Raw genomic sequence first — 20,018 nt, 5'->3', positions numbered from 1 at the left:
TCTTGCAAATTACGACCCAATTTATTTAGATCATTTTTGAACTTTAAAAAGCACTTTGGTCAAATAACTTACTAGCACATTTCTTTTTTTATTCACACCCTTCTGCACTCAGGCTCAATGCAATTTACAGAGCATAAGCAAAAATCAAGATTTTATCTTAAAAACTGCAATGTTACAATTATTACTATTCCCCCTAGAATAACACACACAAGTCCCATTCAACTTGCATCTTAGTCAGGGTGAAGAGAAACAGCTCATGCACTCCAAATTCTAGGAAAGAGTCTACTTAAAGTTCTGCAAAACGATTGCTTAAAGTGCTAAAGTGTTGCTGTACATGTTTATGAAAGCATGATACCATTTTTCAAGGACTGCACCATTTCAGAATGTGGGACAAGAGGTGGCAGCTGCTGTTTTGGAAACACTGCTCGCAGGGACCGGAATTATATGTACTCTGTCTATGGTGGAACAAGACTGAAATGAGTCACAGTCATAAATCGGCATACAGATGCTTCAGGTTGTGTTTTCTCAGGTTACGGACTGCTGAAACCCGGAAGTACCGGAACGGGTTACTTCTGGGTTTTGGATGTTGTGCAAGCGCAGGAGCACTAAATCGCGCTTTGCGCATGCACAGAAGTGCCAAATCACAACCCGTGTGTACACAGACACACCACTACAGGTTGTGAACACTGTGGGTTGCAAATGTGCATCCCACATGGATCATATTCGCAACCCGAGCGTCCACTGTACTGGAATTTGAGGTGGGTCCAGTCTTATCCCAGAGGCTTCTGAGATCATAGAATCATAGAGTTGTAGAGTTGGAAGAGACCACAAAGGTAATCGCATCCAAGCCCCTGCAGTGAGGGATCCTTTGCGCAACATGAGCCTCAAACTCACGACAAATGAGCTACAGTAGATGAAGAAAGGAAGAGTGAAATTAGGATTGGAGGATGTCTGCCTTGAGGTGCACATCTCGTTAAAAAACCTAAAGCTTTCCTACTAGGTATTACAGGATTAGATATACCAAGACCGCAAAAAGACTTATATGAATATGCAACAAATACTATTAGCAAAACATTGGTAAGAAGAAGGTGTCCCAGCTAAAGAAGATTGGCAAGTGAAGTTAATGGAGTATGCTGAAATGACAAAATTGACTTTGAAATTAAGAGGAAGAGATGACAATGAATTGAAAGAAGATTGAAAGGACTTTATTGCATATATACAGAAGCAATGTACACAGGTTAACACATTAGCAGGATTTTAAGAATACTTGTTTTGACCAAACTGCGGGAGGCAGTGGAAGACAGGAGTGCCTGGCGTGCTCTGGTCCAAGGGTCACGAAGAGTTGGACACGACTAACAGACTAAAGAACAACAACAAGAATACTTCTAAAGACCTTATGACTGGACAAGAAGTAATTTTAATGATTTTATAATTTAAAATGGACATGTGGTATAATGATAAACAAGGGGACTGGGGAAGGGAATAATAATAATAATAATAATAATAATAATAATAATAATAATAATAATTTATTATATCCCGCCCATCGGGCTGAGTTTCCCCAGCCACTCTGGGCGGCTTCCAATCAAGAGTTAAAAACAATACAGCATTAAATATCAAAAACTTCCCTAAACAGGGCTGCCTTCAGATGTCTTTTTAAAAGAAGATAGCTGCTTATTTCCTTCACATCTGAAGGGAGGGTGTTCCACAGGGCGGAATAGGGGAAAGTCAACTCTATTTTTTCTATGTTTGAATATGTATTTTTATTTTTGGAAAATTAATAAAATAATATTAAAAATGTGCACATCCCCCGTCCTAAATTTCTCCCAAACACACCCATCCTTGGAGGCAGATATATGCACCTTGTTCTGCTCTTCTTATTCATATTTGGACTATCCAAGCAACTACCTATGAGCAGACTGCAGCAGGCGGTGCTAAATGCCCATTTTCTCCACAGTATTTAGTTGCTAACCACTTCTCTCAAAACCTGGGAAGCAAACCACTCAGTGAAAGAAACCATAAGAAAATAACAAAAGAATCCCTTTTTGGTACTCCTGGTCTTTCCATCTCTTTCCTGATTGATGTGCTCTATCTCTGGTGGGTTAGCAGGGTCCCACTCTATCCTCACAACTGTCCATTCCATCTGTCACCTCTTACAAGTGCATTAAACCTCTAATAGGGTTCCTGGACCTATGGGACCACTTCGGCTCAATAAAATAGCTTTTATTTAATAACAGATCACCGATTATAGATAATTTAATAAAGGAGGTATCCCAAAAGTGCAAAAGGAAGGTGTGCGGAACTTGTGGGGTGTTTTGTAAAGAAGACAGACAGAGATAGATGGATGGGGACAATTGTAGGCAGGCCCTCGGGTCGGCTAGAGAATAGGTAAACCAATCACGAAGAGCCACAGGGTACCAGAATGTCAGCCAACAGAGCGAAAGGACTTCTGGATGCCAGAGGTTTTAATCTCGTTTTCTCCACTTGTGAACTTGTTGATTTCTTCCTTTCCTCGAAAAAGAGAATATCCTTTCTTTTTGCAGAAAGCTGATCCCTAGTATACACTTACCACTACCAGTAAAAGAGCAAAGCATTGTGTGATTTATTTATTTTTTTTGCACTAGAGCAGTACATAAATAAGTGGTAAACCATGTGAAATTTATTTTTATTTTTTTATTTTTTAAAAATAATATTTTTAAAAATTTTCCAATCAAACCAAATTATATATTCCAAATTACACAAATTGTCCAATAATCAAACAAATCTCAATGTTATGCCTAATTATAAAAAAATATTATTTTTTAGCTGACTTCCCATGCTTCAAGATCGGAGGGAATCCTAATCATCTCATATTTCTACTGCATTTCAAAATATTACAATAATTCCCTTAATACATTCCTATGTTAATCCTTCATTATTTTCAACAGCCTCTGTGTTCATTCTGCAAGTGAGTTTAAGTCCAAATAAAATGTTTCTGTGTGGATTTTATGTCTTTACTCTTCTTCTTTATGGTTTAAACCATGTGAAACTTAGCATGTCCAGACAGCCTGCAGAATTGTAACGCTCCAAGTTCTAATACTACATAAGAGGAGGAAGGAACACAGCTCATAGCTTCTTTTGCTTCCTGCTCTGATGTCATAGAGGTGCTGGATAGCATAGAGGTGCAACCACGAACCAAGGAAGAACTGGGATTTTAGTGCAGGATTTAACTTCCTTCCGCAGGGCCTGTAAGACAGAGCTATTCTGCCTGGCTTTCAATTTGAACTTAGGCTGATCTTTTATTCACTTTTCTCCCCTCCCCCTTTATATGAAGATTACCTGCTCTGGGATACCACAGCTAATTCTCCCCTGGTCTCCTCACTGGCCCAAATAGGATTAATTTAGCCAGCTAGCCCTGCTGATCATCTAATATTTATTGGATGGATTTTCCTCCTGAACTGATTTTTGAATTCTGAATTTATTGTTATTCATGTTTTATACTGTATGTTATGTTTTGTTGTTGTTGTTGTTGTTGCATCAATTAAGTGTTTTAAATTTGTTGTTAGCTGCCCTGAGCCTGGTTTTCTGAATGGGGAAGGGCAGGGTATAAAAAAAAAAAATATTATTATTATTAATGAGCAACTTGCAAAAAGTAAAATCATGTAACTCACAGAGAGCCAGAGAGCAATAAAGCTTAAACTGCTAGAGATGAGGCAGTGATGGAACCAAACTTGCTTCTTTTACATGTGAATTCTATGGTGGCATACCTAAAAACACATCCACGCAATATTAAAATAATAAAAATCAAAACAAAATAATCAAACCAGAATAATACTGCTGACCTATTAATCCAGCTATAACAATACTCCAACATTAAAAAGCTTGGGCAGACAAAAATGTCTTAACCTGCCAATAAAAGCAGTACAGCGGTACCAGTGTTAACACAAAACGGCTTAGTACAAAATTCAGATAGCAACAGCAGTAGCTTCTAAGACCCTGAAGAGGAAAGACCCAGTGTGCTTCTGCTGCCTTTGGGTGTGTTCGTTGGTGCCTAGAAAGAAATGGACTGGAAAAAAAGGAACATATAGAGACTGTGACTAAGTTCTGCTAAACCAGAAGCTTCCGATAAAGTTGGATATAATGGAAACAGATAGTTTGAGAGCCCACCTGGTATAGTGGTTAGAGTGTTAGACTAGGACCTCAGACACCAGTGGAGTTCAAATCCCCATTGATGACCTTTTACTATATAGCTGTTGACCTTGAGTCAGTCATTATCTCTCAGAACTAACATACAACACTGGGTTACTACAAGAACAGGGTGTGGAGAGGGAGATCTCTGTATGCCACTTGCAGATCCTTGGAGGGAAGATGATATACAAACCTAATAATAAATAGCTAGGATGCCCAAATGCAAGTGAGGAGAGGGCTGTTGTTGTTGTTGTTTAGTTGTTTAGTGGTGTCCGACTCTTTGTGACCCCATGAACCAGAGCACGCCAAGCACTTCTTACTTCCACTGCCTCCCGCAGTTTGGTCAAACTCATGCTGGTAGCTTCGAGAACACTATCCAACCATCTTGTCCTCTGTCGTCCTCTTCTCCTTGTGCCCTCCATCTTTCCCAACATCAGGGTCTTTTCCAGGGAGTCTTCTCTTCTCATGAGGTGGCCAAAGTATTGGAGCCTCAGCTTCAGGATCTATCCTTCCAGTGAGCACTCAGGGCTGATTTCCTTAAGAATTGATAGGTTTGTTCTTCTTGCAGTCCATGGGACCCTCAAGAGTCTCCTCCAGCACCATAATTCAAAAGCATCAATTCTTCGGCGATAGCCTTCTTTATGGTCCAGCTCTCACTTCCATACATCACTACTGGAAAACCATAGCTTTTACTATATGTACCTTTCATGGATCACTGCCTTGCCGTGGTGAAGGGGCTTGAATAACTCAGAGAAGCTATGAGCTATGCCATGCAGGGCCACCCAAGATGAACAGGTCACAGTGGAGAGTTTTGACCAAATGTGATCCACCTGGAGCAGGAACCGGCAAGCCACTCCAGTATCACTGCCAAGAAAACTCCATGGACAAAGACAACAGGCATATAAAAGTTATGACACTGGAGGAGAGGGCTACTGTACATTTAATTATTCCCTCCCGCCTCCACCAAATGGATAATATTTCTCACACCATAGGGCTGCCAGGCTAAGAGAAGCTACTCCTGCTGAAAGTCTGCCTTCTACATAACAATTAGGTACCTATGCCCCTGTCCTCATTTATATCTGCTCACCTCACACTTGGGCATCAATCATATCTTAAATATTTCACCATTTGTTTCCTCTCTCAATTTGAGTCTCTCAGACCACCTCATTTTCAGGGTGAGCAGCGCGCAGAAAATTGGACGCACTGATAAAAGTGCTAAATTAATTACAATGCAAAGGTCAGTATGAATTTTCATCCTTAATGAGTCATTGGATTCTGTTTAATGATTTTTTTAAAAAGAAAGGAATGCTGACAAAAATTCTCTGCTGCCCTGAAACAGCAGGCAGCCGCAAGACTAGAGAAATAATAAAGGGGGGGGGGGTTGGCTGACGATGATGGAAATCATTGCGGTGGAGTGGGCCTTGTTAATTTTTAGTGACTTGAAGCTGAACCCGGGGGATAGAAAGTTTTAGATCCCCTGGTCTAGTAGTTAGAAGGACTGCAAACAACTAATTTGTTATGTAGGGGAAGTTTGAGAATTGAGGGAGATGTCAGCCCTTATGCCCTAAAGTAGGTGTCACCAAGATGGTACCTACCAGATGTTTTCAGACCAGAACTCCAATCATCCCTGGTTAATGGCCATGCTGGCAACATCTGGAGGGTACTGGCTCCCTCCGCTCTATAGCAAAGAGCCAGAAAGTTCTACTATTTTCTCTACATATTTTGGGGGGTTGTCATCACAGGAGTGTGTCAGTCAGTAATCGCACAGTTCAAAGATGGAGTTAACTCTTTATTTGCAAAAAATAGAATCTTCACAGTCTTGGTTGAATGCCAGGCCTAATGAGCAGAACAGTTAATTCCTCGTGGTCTTCCTTCATGCAAATCGGTTGCTGAGAATGAAATTCCCTGCTTCCTCACAGCCTTCTAAGTTTCCACCTCTCCAGGGCTTTTCCCAAGCAATCAGAGACTGTGTCTATGTGCAGCCAACCTCACCTCTGCCCTTTTTGTGCCTCTTCTGGTTCTGGGATAACCAGAATACTTGCTCATAATGCAAATCATTATGCCTCAGTCTATCCTCATTTTGTTATTGTGAGTCTGAAATTCAGCTCCTTAGAAGAAAGGTGGGATAAAAATGTGAGAAAATAGGTATATCCAGACAGCAGAACTTCAGAATATGTCTGCCACCATATATATATGAACTACTATGCAGCAAGAATGTTCAGATCAAACTGCTTGTATTGTTTCTGCTGAGTGTCAAACAATAGCAACGGGAAACCTACGTCATTTGTCTCTTCAAGTCTGGTATAGCAATATTTGGACAACTGATGTATTGGAGAAAATTGTATGCCTGTTACAAGGGGAAGAGAAACCAGAAGCATTCGTGGTGGAACTTTATTTAATATGCCAATACATCGGATATGCAAAAATACATGCTAGCTATGGACAAAGAGATTAGATTAAATGATATTTTCTCTTCTCCACCATAATTGAAATTTGTCCTTCTACTTCTCTTATTTTGGCTGCAGTGTCTGTAGCACAACTTACTACCCATTCCATTTTGGGATTTGTTTTGATATATGCTGTTCTTTTTGTTCTTATATGTTGAAAAAAACTAATAAATATAATTAAAATAGTTCAGAAAAAACTATACAGCAAATTTTACTGGACTAATAATTGCAAAAGAATTGCAGGATTTGGACTTCATATTCCAAGTGTAAAATCCTTTCTTTTCTCTTGTCACTGATACGTAAAGGGAGCAATGCAAATTGAAACATGAAAATTAAATATGGAGAAATGTGATTATACAGGTAGAAATTCAGTGCAATGACTTATGCATATAGAACTACTTGAAGTTATTGAGACAGATCCCATCCCTTTCCACATCAGTTCTCAACAAAAGCAGAATTTTAAATATGCATTCTGCTTGGAGATTCCACTCCCCGCATACAAATATGCAGTTTGATTTTTGTTGTGCTCTTTAAACTTTCAAACTTCTTCGAGCCATGTTTATAAAAGCTGTGAAGTGTGATTCAGGATCTCATAAGCGCATACTATTTGTTCACTGTTCTGGAAACAAACATCTACCGTGATTTTGATTGGCTTTCCCCTCTTCTCAAATGAAGAAAAATATCTGAGTAATGATGTCTGATAACTATACTTGGTGCAAAAGGCTCACTTTGAGCTCTCCGTGGTGCTGAAAGTACCAGCCTGCTTTGCCCCATTATGACCTGCTGGAATATTGTCAAGATCAGGACAGGGGCAAGTTCTTTCCATATAAGGTAAAGGTAAAGGGACCCCTGACTATTAGGTCCAGTCGTGGCCGACTCTGGGGTTGCGACGCTCATCTCGCTTTATTGGCCAAGGGAGCCGGTGTACAGCTTCCAGTTCATGTGGCCAGCATGACTAAGCTGCTTCTGGCAAACCAGAGCAGCGCACGGAAATGCCGTTTACCTTCCCGCTGGAGTGGTACCTATTTATCTACTTGCACTTTGACATGCTTTTGAACTGCTAGGTTGGCAGGACAGAGCAATGGGAGCTCACCCTGTCACGGGGATTCGAACCACCGACCTTCTGATAGGCAAGTCCTAGGCTCTGTGGTTTAACCCACAGCACCACCCGCATCCCTGCTTTTCATATACCCATGGCTTAAATATTTTCACGCTACCTTGGAAAAGCCAAGGCAGTTTCCACAAATGCCTGAGCAGTAAAATATTTAAATAATGCAATAGATCACAGCAAAAGGAAGATCCAGCAGCAGAATAAAACCAGGCTTATTATAAAAGCATGTGAACACTGGCTACTATAGTGAGATTTGTAAAACATTGTAAAATCTCTTAAGAGCAATTAAAAGTCCGGTAGAACAGAGATGCCTTTACAAAGGAATCCAAAACCTGATCACACACCATACGGAAAGAGGATTTGGTGTATAAATCACAGTTTCCCTAGAAACAGGACTGCATTTCTTCTTTCCTTTGACACCTCCACCTGTGAAAAGTGTCATGAGCTTTCACCAAGGGTGCTGCATATCGCTACCCAAGGGCCTTGCTTTTGAGGCCAGGGGTCAAAATGTTTGCAAGATGCTCCCACACCTTTTCAGCTGAGAGCTACTTCTGATGGCTCAGGAAGAATGCTATTAAAAATGTATTGGAAGCAAATCTCACACAAAAAATTTACTTTTAAGTAAGGCAGAGCCCAAAGTTCAGCTTAAAAAGGCATGAGGGAGGTCATGAAAATGGGTCCCCAAAACCAGGGTCAGTTTTTGGAGGGGTGGTAAAATTATTTGAAGATTTCAAGACCTTATCCTTTACTATTCAACAGTAGCATCTATTTTCCTTTATTCTACTTCTAGTAGAGGTAAAGCTTAGTATAGAGCAGGGGTAGTCAAGCTTTTTATACCTACTGCCCACTAATGCATCTTTCTTGATGGTAAAATTTCCTTACCATCCACCAGTGCTCGATGGAAGAAGGATTCAGCTTGTGCCATAGAACCCCCTACCGCCCACCTAGAATCCTGAAACGTCAACTAGTGGGCAGAAGGGACCAGGTTGACAAACCCTGGCATAGTGGAACCTTGGGTTGCGAACATGATCCATGTGGGAGGCACGTTCTCAGCCTGCAGCATTCACAACCCGCAGTGCCACGTCTGCACACACGCGGGTTGTGATTTGGCGCTTCTGTGCATGCACAAAATGCAATTTAGCACTTCTGTGCATGTGCGAGCGCCAAAACCCAGAAGTAACCCATTCCGGTACTTCTGGGTTCAGTGCAGTGTGCAACCCGAAATTGCGTAACCTAAAGCATCTGGACCATAAAGAAGGCTGATTGTCGAAGAATTGATGCTTTTGAATTATGGTGCTGGAGGAGACTCTTGAGAGTCCCATGGACTGCAAGAAGATCCAACCTATCCGTTCTGAAGGAAATCAGCCCTGAGTTCTCACTGGAAGGACAGATCCTGAAGCTGAGACTCCAATACTTTGGCCACCCCATGAGAAGAGAAGACTCCCTGGAAGAGAACCTAAGGAAAGATGGAGGGCACAAGGAGAAGGGGATGGCAGAGGATGAGATGGTTGGACAGTGTTCTCGAAGCTACCAGCATGAGTTTGACCAAACTGCAGGAGGCAGTGGAAGACAGGAGTGCGTGGCGTGCTCTGGTCCGTGGGATCACGAAGAGTCGGACACGACTAAACAACTAAACAACAACAACATAAGCATCTGTAACCCGAGGTACCACTGTATAGATAAAGCATTTTCTCCCCTGAGAGTGCCCTTACAATTATGCTGCACCATGAGGCATGTTCAGGCTTTTGCTTAAACTCGCAAATGCTGTACCTGTGACTGGGGGAACTGGTAAACCTGCAAGCTCCACCTCCAGTGTCTCTGTGTGCTCATTTCCTGCCTTCCCATTGTCATCACCCCAGAACCCAGCAGAGTCAGAGGCTACAAAAGTCTCAATCTATAGAGTTAGAACAAGTTCAGTGATCTGAGCCTGCTCCTGGAGACCGGGAGACCACTGAGCTAGGGGTTAATAGACTGTCACCCACAAAGCAATATCCCATACCACCAGAAACTGTAGGGCCAGAACCAGGACTCACACAAGCATCTTCTCCTGACCCCAGGATATCCAGTGGCTTCCACAGTCCTTCACCAGCAGTACATGGAATGAACCAAGACTGAAGCTATGGAAAAGAGGCTTCTGCCCATTTTCAGACCAGAAGATTGGCCGTTGAAGATTCTTCAAGTTATCCACCAGAAGGTGGAACCTGGGAAAGGGAGCAGAGGCTTAGAACATTGCAGGTGGCTCTCAACCTTTGTTGAGCTATCTGAATGACCTTGCTGCCTCATCTGGTACAGACCTGAACATAGGTTGTACTGCATGGAAAAGGGGCTTCTTCTCATGTTTGCCTGAACATCAATACAATTGTCCACACAATCACGGACTCTAATAAAACACGGTCCCCAATTCTGCACAAGGATTTCCTCTTGCTTCCAAGTGAATGCTAGTAGAAAACATTCTAAACATGACACAGGGAAGGTATGGGGTTTCAGGGGTTGAGAGGCATGTGAGAATGCCCAGGGATTGCGTAAGCACTATTACTTTGAGAGTCAGTGTGTTCAACTGAATGCCTGAACATGCTTTATTTATGGCGTAATATCATTCTGAATGGCAGCCAACATTTTTTAAATGCTGGGCTGAAGCAGTCTTCTTAATTTCAGGAGTAAGGTTAGGAGACAAAAGAGTAAGACTCCACCCCTCCAATGTTAAAGAAATGGTTTAAAAATTCAGATAAATGGAGGCTTACCATAAGTAGTGTGTTAGTGTGTCAATGGCATTTTACTCTCTCTTGTATTTTACGGTAATTGCTCTGGCTACTTGAAATATTCAGGAGCTGCAGCAGTCTGCAAACAGCCATACTCCCATAATGACATGCTTGGAAGAACACCATATAATGATTTAGCAACATTCTTGGAACTTTTTGAAGGACAGGAGTTGAGGCTGCTGGTCAGTGACTGCCATATGGAGATCTGGCTGCTAGCAAGGGAAGATCTGAAAGCTTCCAAAGAATTTCACTGCCTCTCCCCCTCCTCCCCGCTTGCACAAACTGTGAATGAGGAGGACAGGCATATTTTGAGACAGGAATGTTTCATCTGAACCCTACAGTGAAAACACAAGAATCTCTCACTCATCTCAGTTTCTGCATGAATCACAGGTCTATGACTCCTGAGTGGAAGGAGGCAGATCTAGGGCAGTCACTCATTCAATGAGACCCGAGCATTTCCTTGAACAGGTGCCTTGAAGGAATTCAAAACAAACAAACAAACAAACAAACAAACTGCACTCCTATTATATTATAAGCTATCAGTCTGAAAATATCCTTAGTGACAATATCTCCATTAAAAAAAAATCTGCAAAATCTATCATAATTATATTATTTCCCTGTCTTTATACATGCATATACTCTGATCAACTAAAAAGAGGCTTCTGATTTTAAACGAAACAGCAACAACCCACCATGCAGATTCCAAACACGCTGTATGGCTTATTATCTGAATTTGGTTACCAGTTCTGTGTGCGGCTGGCGGAGCAAACTTTAGTATACTGTCACTGAAGTGCAGTAATAGCAATGAAGCAATGAAAAGCTGCAGATACAGCTGGAATAACAATGCCTCTTTGATTTAACACCAGTTCAATAACTGAAACAAAAGCTATAAGATTTTTAATAACTTGATCCCTAGCCAGCCTTTCTGAAAAGACACTAAAGAGAAAGAGATATATATGCCTCTTTGATGGAATGCTTGACACTGGTAGTTCAGTTGAAGCCTGTCTTTATTTTCTCACTACAAAGTAGAAGAAGCACCAAGGAATGGTAGAATGGTGGGTGGTTTGGGGGATGAAGTGATAGAATTTCACATAGTAGGACATGCCATTTATAAATGCTGGTTTGTGAGTACTTTTATTCTTCCCATACATTCATCAAGGGATACAGCAAGTATCATGTCGCTTTAACTGCATGGATTGGAAAGTCTGTCTCAGTCTCTTCCAGTCCCCATAGTTGAGGTCCATTAATGCTTTAGCTCTAGCTGGTGACTGCTAGTCAACATAACTGGCATGGACTGGGGCAAGCTGTAGAGTTAAAGCAATAGGCACCCCAAAGGAGACACAAAGGTGTCGTAGGTGGGGGGAAGGTACAGGTTTCTCATTGGACATCTTACATCCCCTTTGAGTGCTATAATGGGTGGTATCATTATGGGTGGCCTTGAATGGGGGTACTCATGGCTTACTCCCAGGTTAGTGATCAAAAGTACTTCCAAGTAGGGCTGCTTGGTGAATTTGACCTTTGTGAATTCTGATACAGCCTGTCCTGTCTGCACCTCCCCGTATAGGGTGTAATTATTTGGATTTCACACTTCTCCAAAATTTCCAATGAAGTTATTGGTTCAAAAAGCAAAAAAGAAGAAGTGCCAAAATAATGTATTTTAAAAAGTGTACTTTGGAATATAATACACAATGTATATGTTTAGATGGAATACATGCTTATTTTGTGATAAAATGAGCTCAAAAAATACTTTGTAGAGGTATGTTTATCTACAAATTTCCATGCATGTTCCCCCCCCCCCAATTGCACATCAATGAGGAAAGGAGAAGGAACAGACTTATAAACTGACAAATGTAAAATTGACACAGACAAGACATAAACCGAGCCATCCCTTTCCCCAAGAGATGTTACTCTGACATTTTACTCATTTCCTCCCTAAGATCGTCATCTTCACATTATATAACAGGAAGTATCTTATCTGATGGTCTGTACAAGACGAAGACCCTGCTTAAATGTTTTAAATTGGAAAAGGTGTCACTAGTATATATGCTGGTTTGAGATGTTGTTGTGAGGTTTTGGGGTTGTTGTTTTTCTATATAATGTTCCTGAGCACCTGGCTGTGAAAGGTCTGTGCTATGCTCACTCTGGGATTTCTCAAAGCAGATGCTTGACCTTTGTCAGTAGGAATCCATATGTTAACTCTACAAAGTATGCGGAATAAATCCATTCCTTATAATAGCTCTGACATTTTTTATCCCCGTTAAAATAGTGTTGCACGTTAGCAAAAAGTCTTTGGAACATGATAACATATAAAATGCTAAGGCCTTTTAACCACAGGTTAGATTAAACGTGCATGGAATGAAGCAATTCAGGCTACCCCATTGCCATGACCACTTGCAATTTGCCAATTGCAATTCAGCAGCAAGCTGGACCCAGAGACTTCCTTTGTTGCCTGGGAAACAGCCAAATGGACTTCCCTGCTGGATTGTGGTGGGTGGGAAAATGCTGGCCAGCAATGGTGTGCCACCAAGAACCGTGAACAGTCTTCTCAAAATTCAAAATGTTTCTATTGGCTCAAAAAGTTGATAGCTCCTGTATAGTAATGAAGGTGAAATTCAATTTTCTGTATGTTTTAATAAGAAACTGCTTAATTCAGGCTGACTCATAAAGTGGAGCACAATTATCCATCAAAATTTACATGACTATGAATTTTGCAATGCAGCTGCCCAACCAACTTCTATGAAAATTCACATATAACAGTCTAGAGTGAATAGAATTGCATTAAATAGTGAAAATAATGTAAAATGCATCATTATGGTAAATTGTTTCGAAAACTGTGTATAGTAGGACTGAAATGCTTGTGATTCCCCCCCATGAAGACTTTTAAACATTTTTTAAGAAAACAAATTCTCATATTGATGTGGAAATATGAACAGAATTTAAGACTGGAATAAAAAGAGATCATCCATTGCTGCCATTGAAATACAGAGATGGTTCTTGATGGAGCTGTGTTGGCAATAGTGTAGCCCGTCATGTTGAAGAAACCATACAAATCAGCTTAGCATGTTTGGTAATGACTGCCCAACCACATTAGCCATCTTGTTTCATCTTAATGGAACAAGTTAGTCCCAACTAACTTAAGTACAACAAAAAAGGCTACAATCCTGTGTTCACTCACTTGGAAACAAGTCCTCTTTAACAAAATGGGATTAACTTTTGCCTAGGCAAGGGGGAGAGCTTCAGTACAGTTCACATTTGTCTGTGAACTTACCTCATTCTCACTTTCTGAAGCAAAACCTGAGCTAAAACACAGCTGCCCTTCAAAATCTACACTTCTCCCAATTTTGCAATGTAATATCTGCAGTAATGCATGTGCTACGATAAAGTGTCCATATAAAGGCATATGCAATATGCATCGTTTTTTTGTAAATGCAAACTGATGTGGAACAATGGATAACTAAAATTATGAATGGGGGGAAAGACCCCAGACTCCGGGGATTAGCCGTTAAACTATTGTCCATTGCCCATTTACATGGTTGTAAATTCCTCCGAATCTACAGGGACTTACTTCTGAGTAAATCTGCTTTGGATTTTGTTATTAAATATGATAGTTTGATTGGGCCCACATCTTAACTATGCTGGTTAACAAAGAAAAATGAGGTCTTTCTATGATGTTGAAGCATTTTTTATTGGGGGAGAGGGACAACAGGTTAGCACTTGAGCTCAAAGCACAATGCAGTAATTATGACTACAGATGGCAAATTGACATGTCATTTTCAAAAATACTGTTCATCCCTTTTCATATAAAAACAGAGAACATTTCATGCTTCAAAGGTCAAAAACAGCACTGTATAAGAGGAATATTTGCATCCAGAAATCTAAGCTAATGCAATTGGCTTGGATCCAAAAACTAGCAAAACTGTTTCTGTGTGCCTAAGGAAGTTTTGGGCTTGTTTTTCTTACGTACTAGTCTTACATCCTAAGCTGCTTTTGCAACTGTTAGGTCTTTCAAAAGCAGTTTGCCATTTTACTGCATGTAAAAGAAATCCAACAGGACATTCCAAATTTCTTGGGTGCGTCTAAAGTATTTCCTTGGGTTTCACCCATTGAATCCATTGAGAAATTGAATCAACATACTGTATGGCTAACAGGAAACAACGTGTTCAGAAGAGATTTTTGCCAGCTATCTTTATTAATATATTTTTGGACCGGTTTCCAACAATTCTTAGAATTCTGCTCAGTCAATAAGGTCTCTCTGTTGCCTTTTCCTTACTGTCGTATTTCTCATTCCATACTTCAGCTTTGTAACTGCTTTGGTCTATTCCCAGCCTCTGTCAATTACACATTTGTTTAATAATAAGTAAGATATGCACTCCACATCTTCTTGACCAGTTCTAGGCTGGTTAGCCCTGAGTTCTGAAGAACCTCTTGAGGAATGTGATAAGGAGCAGGGAATTTGCTGCTTGTAGGCATGCTGCTTCATTCTATCTAGGACAGTCCCATCCATGAGGCAGATTGGAGGTTTCCTGTGAGATCTGCCGATGGCTCTCAGGAAATCTCAGGAGATCTTGCCAGAACCCACCACCATGTGACCCACAGTAAGCAAATCTGCAAGAGCTGCCCCTAACATCATCTATGTTTTATGTTTAAGTAAAGGTAAAGGGACCCCGACCATTAGGTCCAGTCATGACCGATTCTGGGGTTGCGGCGCTCATCTCGCTTTATTGGCCAAGGGAGCCAGCATATAGCTTCCAGGTCATGTGGCCAGCATGACTAAGCCGCTTCTGGCAAACCAGAGCAGTGCACAGAAATGCTGTTTACCTTCCCGCCGGAGCGGTACCTATTTATCTACTTGCACTTTGACGTGTTTTTGAACTGCTAGGTTGGCAGGAGCAGGGACTGAGCAACAGGAACTCACCCCGTCACAGGGATTCGAACCGCTGACCTTCCGATCGGCAAGCTCAGTGGTTTATGTTTAGAGTTGTAGCAAATACATATTAGAACACCATTAGTCCCCAGTGATCTCTCCTCTAAAGGAAACCAGACCTGGGTAAATGCTGACCCCAGAACTGCTCAGGGAAGTAGGAAGTGCACTGATGGAGTCAATAGCACAAAAGGAAACAGAACTGCTGCTGTTTTAATCCAGAGAGTAGCTATCTGGTTGTTGGTAGATAATACATGTTTGGTGACTTCTTCCCATTGGATGTGAAGTCAATGTGACATGACAACATGGCACAGAAGCAGCAACGAGGAAATGATCCAGATGTGCTCAGTCATACTGTGAGCCATTGTTACATTGCTTGTAATGGCACACATGTATCATGGCTCCTATTTTACATGAAAAAAAAAAGGATTCCATGGAAATGTTTTCTGTGTAATGAAAGGATCATTCACCGAGCTCTGAAACACAGTGCCGAATGAAACACTCATTAATTACACAGAAAACTTTATGTTTTCAGGCATAATGTTGAAGCTAGTCAAACTGTGGTACCTACTTAGTAATTACTGAGAAGAAAATCTCCTGTTCCAATGGCTGCTGCCGCCTTTTATATCTTGTGAAATATATGTTGTAGCAAATAAAACCAGGGAGTATTAGAGACTCCATCAGCTGGAAGAAATTGTCAGTGACTGGGAAGGAGGGGAGATTTTGGCAACCTCCCTGCAGTACCCTGAGCCTCCTCTAAATCTGTCCCAGAAGATTCCTTAGATTTCGGGAACAGATTTGGGGAAGGCACAGAAGGCTTTAAGTCTGTCCAGTCCTATTTACTGGGCATTTTAAAAAGAAAAAGAAAAATGCAAAAAAAAAGTTATGTTTACATTATATGCCGTTTATATGCATTACATCCAGGTTTCTTTCCTTTATTTTTTTCTGGGGGCCCCCAAGAGAGTGGTGCCCTAAGCTATAGCTTGTTTAGCTTATATGTACCGTATTTTTCGCTCCATAGGGTGCACTGGCCCATAGGGCACACCTAGTTTTTAGGGGGGGGGAAATAAAGGAAAAAAAATATTTTTCCCCCCCCAGCCCAAAAGAGCAAAGAAGCCAAGACAGCTAGTGGGATCCATCCCGCTGGCTGTCTTGGCTTCCTCTTTAGCTGCGTGCGGCTTTGGCAGAAGCCAAGACAGTGAGCGGGATGGATCCTGCTCACTGTCTTGGCTTCGTTTTTAGCCACAGGGCTGGGATGGGGGAAGCCTGAGCTTCCCCTGACCCCAGGCCCCAGAACAAGTCCGGGAGCGGCGGCATGGTTGCACGCAGCCTTGCCGCCGCTCCCGGAGCTTGTGGGGTTGGGGGTGCACTCCGAAGGCTTGTGGCTAGCTGGCTGAAGTCTGGGGAGCGCAGCAGGAGTTGGCGCTGTGCTCCCTGGGCTTCAGGTTTCAGGCTGCTATCTGCCACACTCCGAAGGCTTGCGGATAGCTACCTGAAGCCTGGAGAGTGAGAGGAGTCGGTGCGCACTGATGCCTCTTGCTCTCCAGGCTTCAGCGAAAGCAACGCAAAGCCTGGAGAGCGCGGAGGGAGCGCTCCCTCTGTGCTTCGGAGGCTTCCCGTTGCTATCCCTGAAGCCAAGGAGCCTGCATTCGCTCCATAGGACACACACACATTTCCCCTTCATTTTTGGAGGGGGGAAAGTGTGTCCTATAGAGTGAAAAATACAGTAAATCCAGTGCTGGTGATGAGCCTTGTTTACAGTGCCTTGGCATACCTCATTGCTTGGGCTACCATGGAGCAGTCCAAATCCAATGGATCCCATCAACCAAAATGGGGCTTGTGGAATGATGAACTGATCTTGAGACCCAATGTCATGCCAATCCTTCTGCTGCCATCAATAAAGATTTGGCTTGCCTTTATCCCGTCTTGTTATTTTGCTGCTCTCAATTGTTGCTTGATGTGCCTGCCTGGGCAACCTTTAAACTCAAGATGCAATGTATTGAATGCAGGACTTCCATTTTTTGGACATGAAAAGTATGTGCTGTCCCTCTGAGCTATGTCTATTCCCTGTTGCACAAAGTTCTGGAGAATAGGGTTGCAGTTCTGTTTTAATGGTCATCAATTTCAATGTCACTTCCTCAGGGCAAATTGGTTCTGAAACCACCTTTGAAGTGCTCCCTCTGGAGCTGAGCTTCAGAATGGCGAGAAAGCAAAATTATCCCGCTTGGGTTGGAACAGATGCCAGAAGTAATCCCGCTTAAATAACCTGTCTTGTCAGAATTTAGCCCCCACCCAAGAGAATAGGTAAACCCATGAGATTATTGCAGAATAAGTGGTTTAAGATTTGAAGTCCTGACAGCTTTAATCAGAAGTAAATCAGGAATGATGGTGCAAATGATAATGTACAAAAAGGGAGAAGTAGTTAGCTCGGTATTTATTAGGCTACAAGGTTGGCAATGAAAAGAAATAATCTTAAATCAATAACTATGAATAAATGAGATGCTTCATCTAATTTAGGACCCTGTAAAAAATCTTATTTGCCTCTTTACCTGTACCTGCAGTACAGACTGAAAAGGCATAAATGACATTGTAGACAGAAGGGAATAACCTTGCTAGGCTAACACTTTTTTATAAATTTCAAGTGCATATGGAGAAAACTTGGTTTTTATTCCCTCCCAACCCCACAATGATTTCATTTGGAAGCATTTTAGAAGTCTACACCAGAAAAGCACCCTCTCACTTTCAAATATAATTAAACTTTACAAGAGGTCAACGTGGTTGAGACTGGAGTGCATTTGGGCTGGCTCTCTGCAGAGTCTACAACCTGCTGTTTAATTTGAATTGTTTTAGACTACTGAAATTTGTTTTGATTTTGTGGGATTAGAATCTCTTGAATCTCTTAACCTCTATCGATGTAGCAGGCGGATCACTCTTAACAGCACAATGATACAAACCAGAACTTCTTAGGTCAACCTTGGGTGACTGTCAAATTGTATGGCTTGCTACTGGAACTAATGATGCACTTCATTAGGATTCAAGAGAGGCCACATAGCCAACACATTTTATTATTATTATTATATTATATTATATTATATTATATTATATTATATTATATTATTATATTATATCCCTCTGCCAAATAAATTATACACTCCAAACAGTATGGAGTTTTAGATCCCTTGTGGAAGCATTCCACAGTATGACAATCTAAACTAAACAGTCAATCACCCATGGTCTCTAGAGAACATCAAAGAGAAAACCAAGGCCACATATCAAGACGTTCCTCACAGATAAATGGATTCCTTTTGATATTACTTTTGAGGCATGGGACCTGTTTGGGCATATAAGGTAAAGGTAAAGAGACCCCTGACCGTTAAGTCCAGTCGCAGACAACTCTGAGGTTGTGGCGCTCATCTCGCTTTACTGGCCTAGGGAGCCAGCGTACAGCTTCCAGGTCATGTGTCTAGCATGACTAAGCCACTTCTGGCAAACCAGAGCCATTTACCTTCCCGCCAGAGCGGTACCTATTTATCTACTTGCACTTTTGACCTGCTTTCGAACCGCTAGGTTGGCAGGAGCAGGGACCGAGCAACAGGAGCTCACCCTGTCACTGGGATTCAAACCACCAACCTTCTGATTGGCATGTCCTAGGCTCTGTGGTTTAGACCACAGCGCCACCTGCATGCTCCTCCTGTAAAGATCTAGTCAGGGATTATTTTTTTAGCTTACCGGAATTTAGCTTACCAGCACCTTTCAGGTGGGCACCATTGCTGTTGTAAGAGAACAAGGGAGATGTTCGTGGTGAGTTCTGGCCTTGGGTGCCAGCTTGAATAAACAGTAAGCCCCACCCTACATAATCGATCACATGATGTGGTGCTCACACACCATTTGAATGGTAATCAACTGGAGGTGGGGCTCAAATATTTTATTGGGGAGAGGACTGAAGACCCCTTGGCCCCTAGGAGTTGACTCCTATGGTTCTGGCACCTCTTTTTCTATAAAAACAGCACTGGATCTAGTAGATCTAATGAAGCCAGTCCTACCTGGAGATGTCGAGGGCTGAACTTGGGAATTTAACATGCAGAGCAGGTGATCTGCCACTGAGCATAGTATAGTAGTGTATAGTAGTGTATAGTAGTGTATAGTATAGTAGGTTGTATAGTAGTGAGATTGCCTTTTGGCAATCATCCAAAGACTTAAGGGTCACATGCAATTGCCTAGATCCAGATATGAAATCTGAAAATACAAGAAATCTGTAGCTGGAATTGGAGCTCTTGGCAAGTCCCAAAATTTCTGTGTTTTGCTAATCAATGTGAAGCTCACAATTTGAAGCACTTGCTTCTATACAGCATAATTTCCACATACCAAAATGTTTCATGAGAAGATGAACCCTTTTTTGAACAGCTTGTATGCTTTAGAATGACTAACTAATTGCCGTGTGAAAAATTACAGCATTTCTGATATTCTACCTAATTATCACTTCTGGGCTATTTTCATTAAAAATGATTCTCATAATTTATTAAAATAACTTCTCTAATTGTGTTCATGCATTAGTAATTACAATTTTTAGGGTTTTATTCTCTAAATTTGAGTGGTTGAGGAAATTATGGAAG

Source organism: Podarcis gaigeae (genome assembly GCF_964106915.1).
Source record: "Podarcis gaigeae genome assembly, chromosome: 10".
Classification (NCBI taxonomy): domain Eukaryota; kingdom Metazoa; phylum Chordata; class Lepidosauria; order Squamata; family Lacertidae; genus Podarcis; species Podarcis gaigeae.
Note: the sequence above shows the minus strand (reverse complement) of the source record.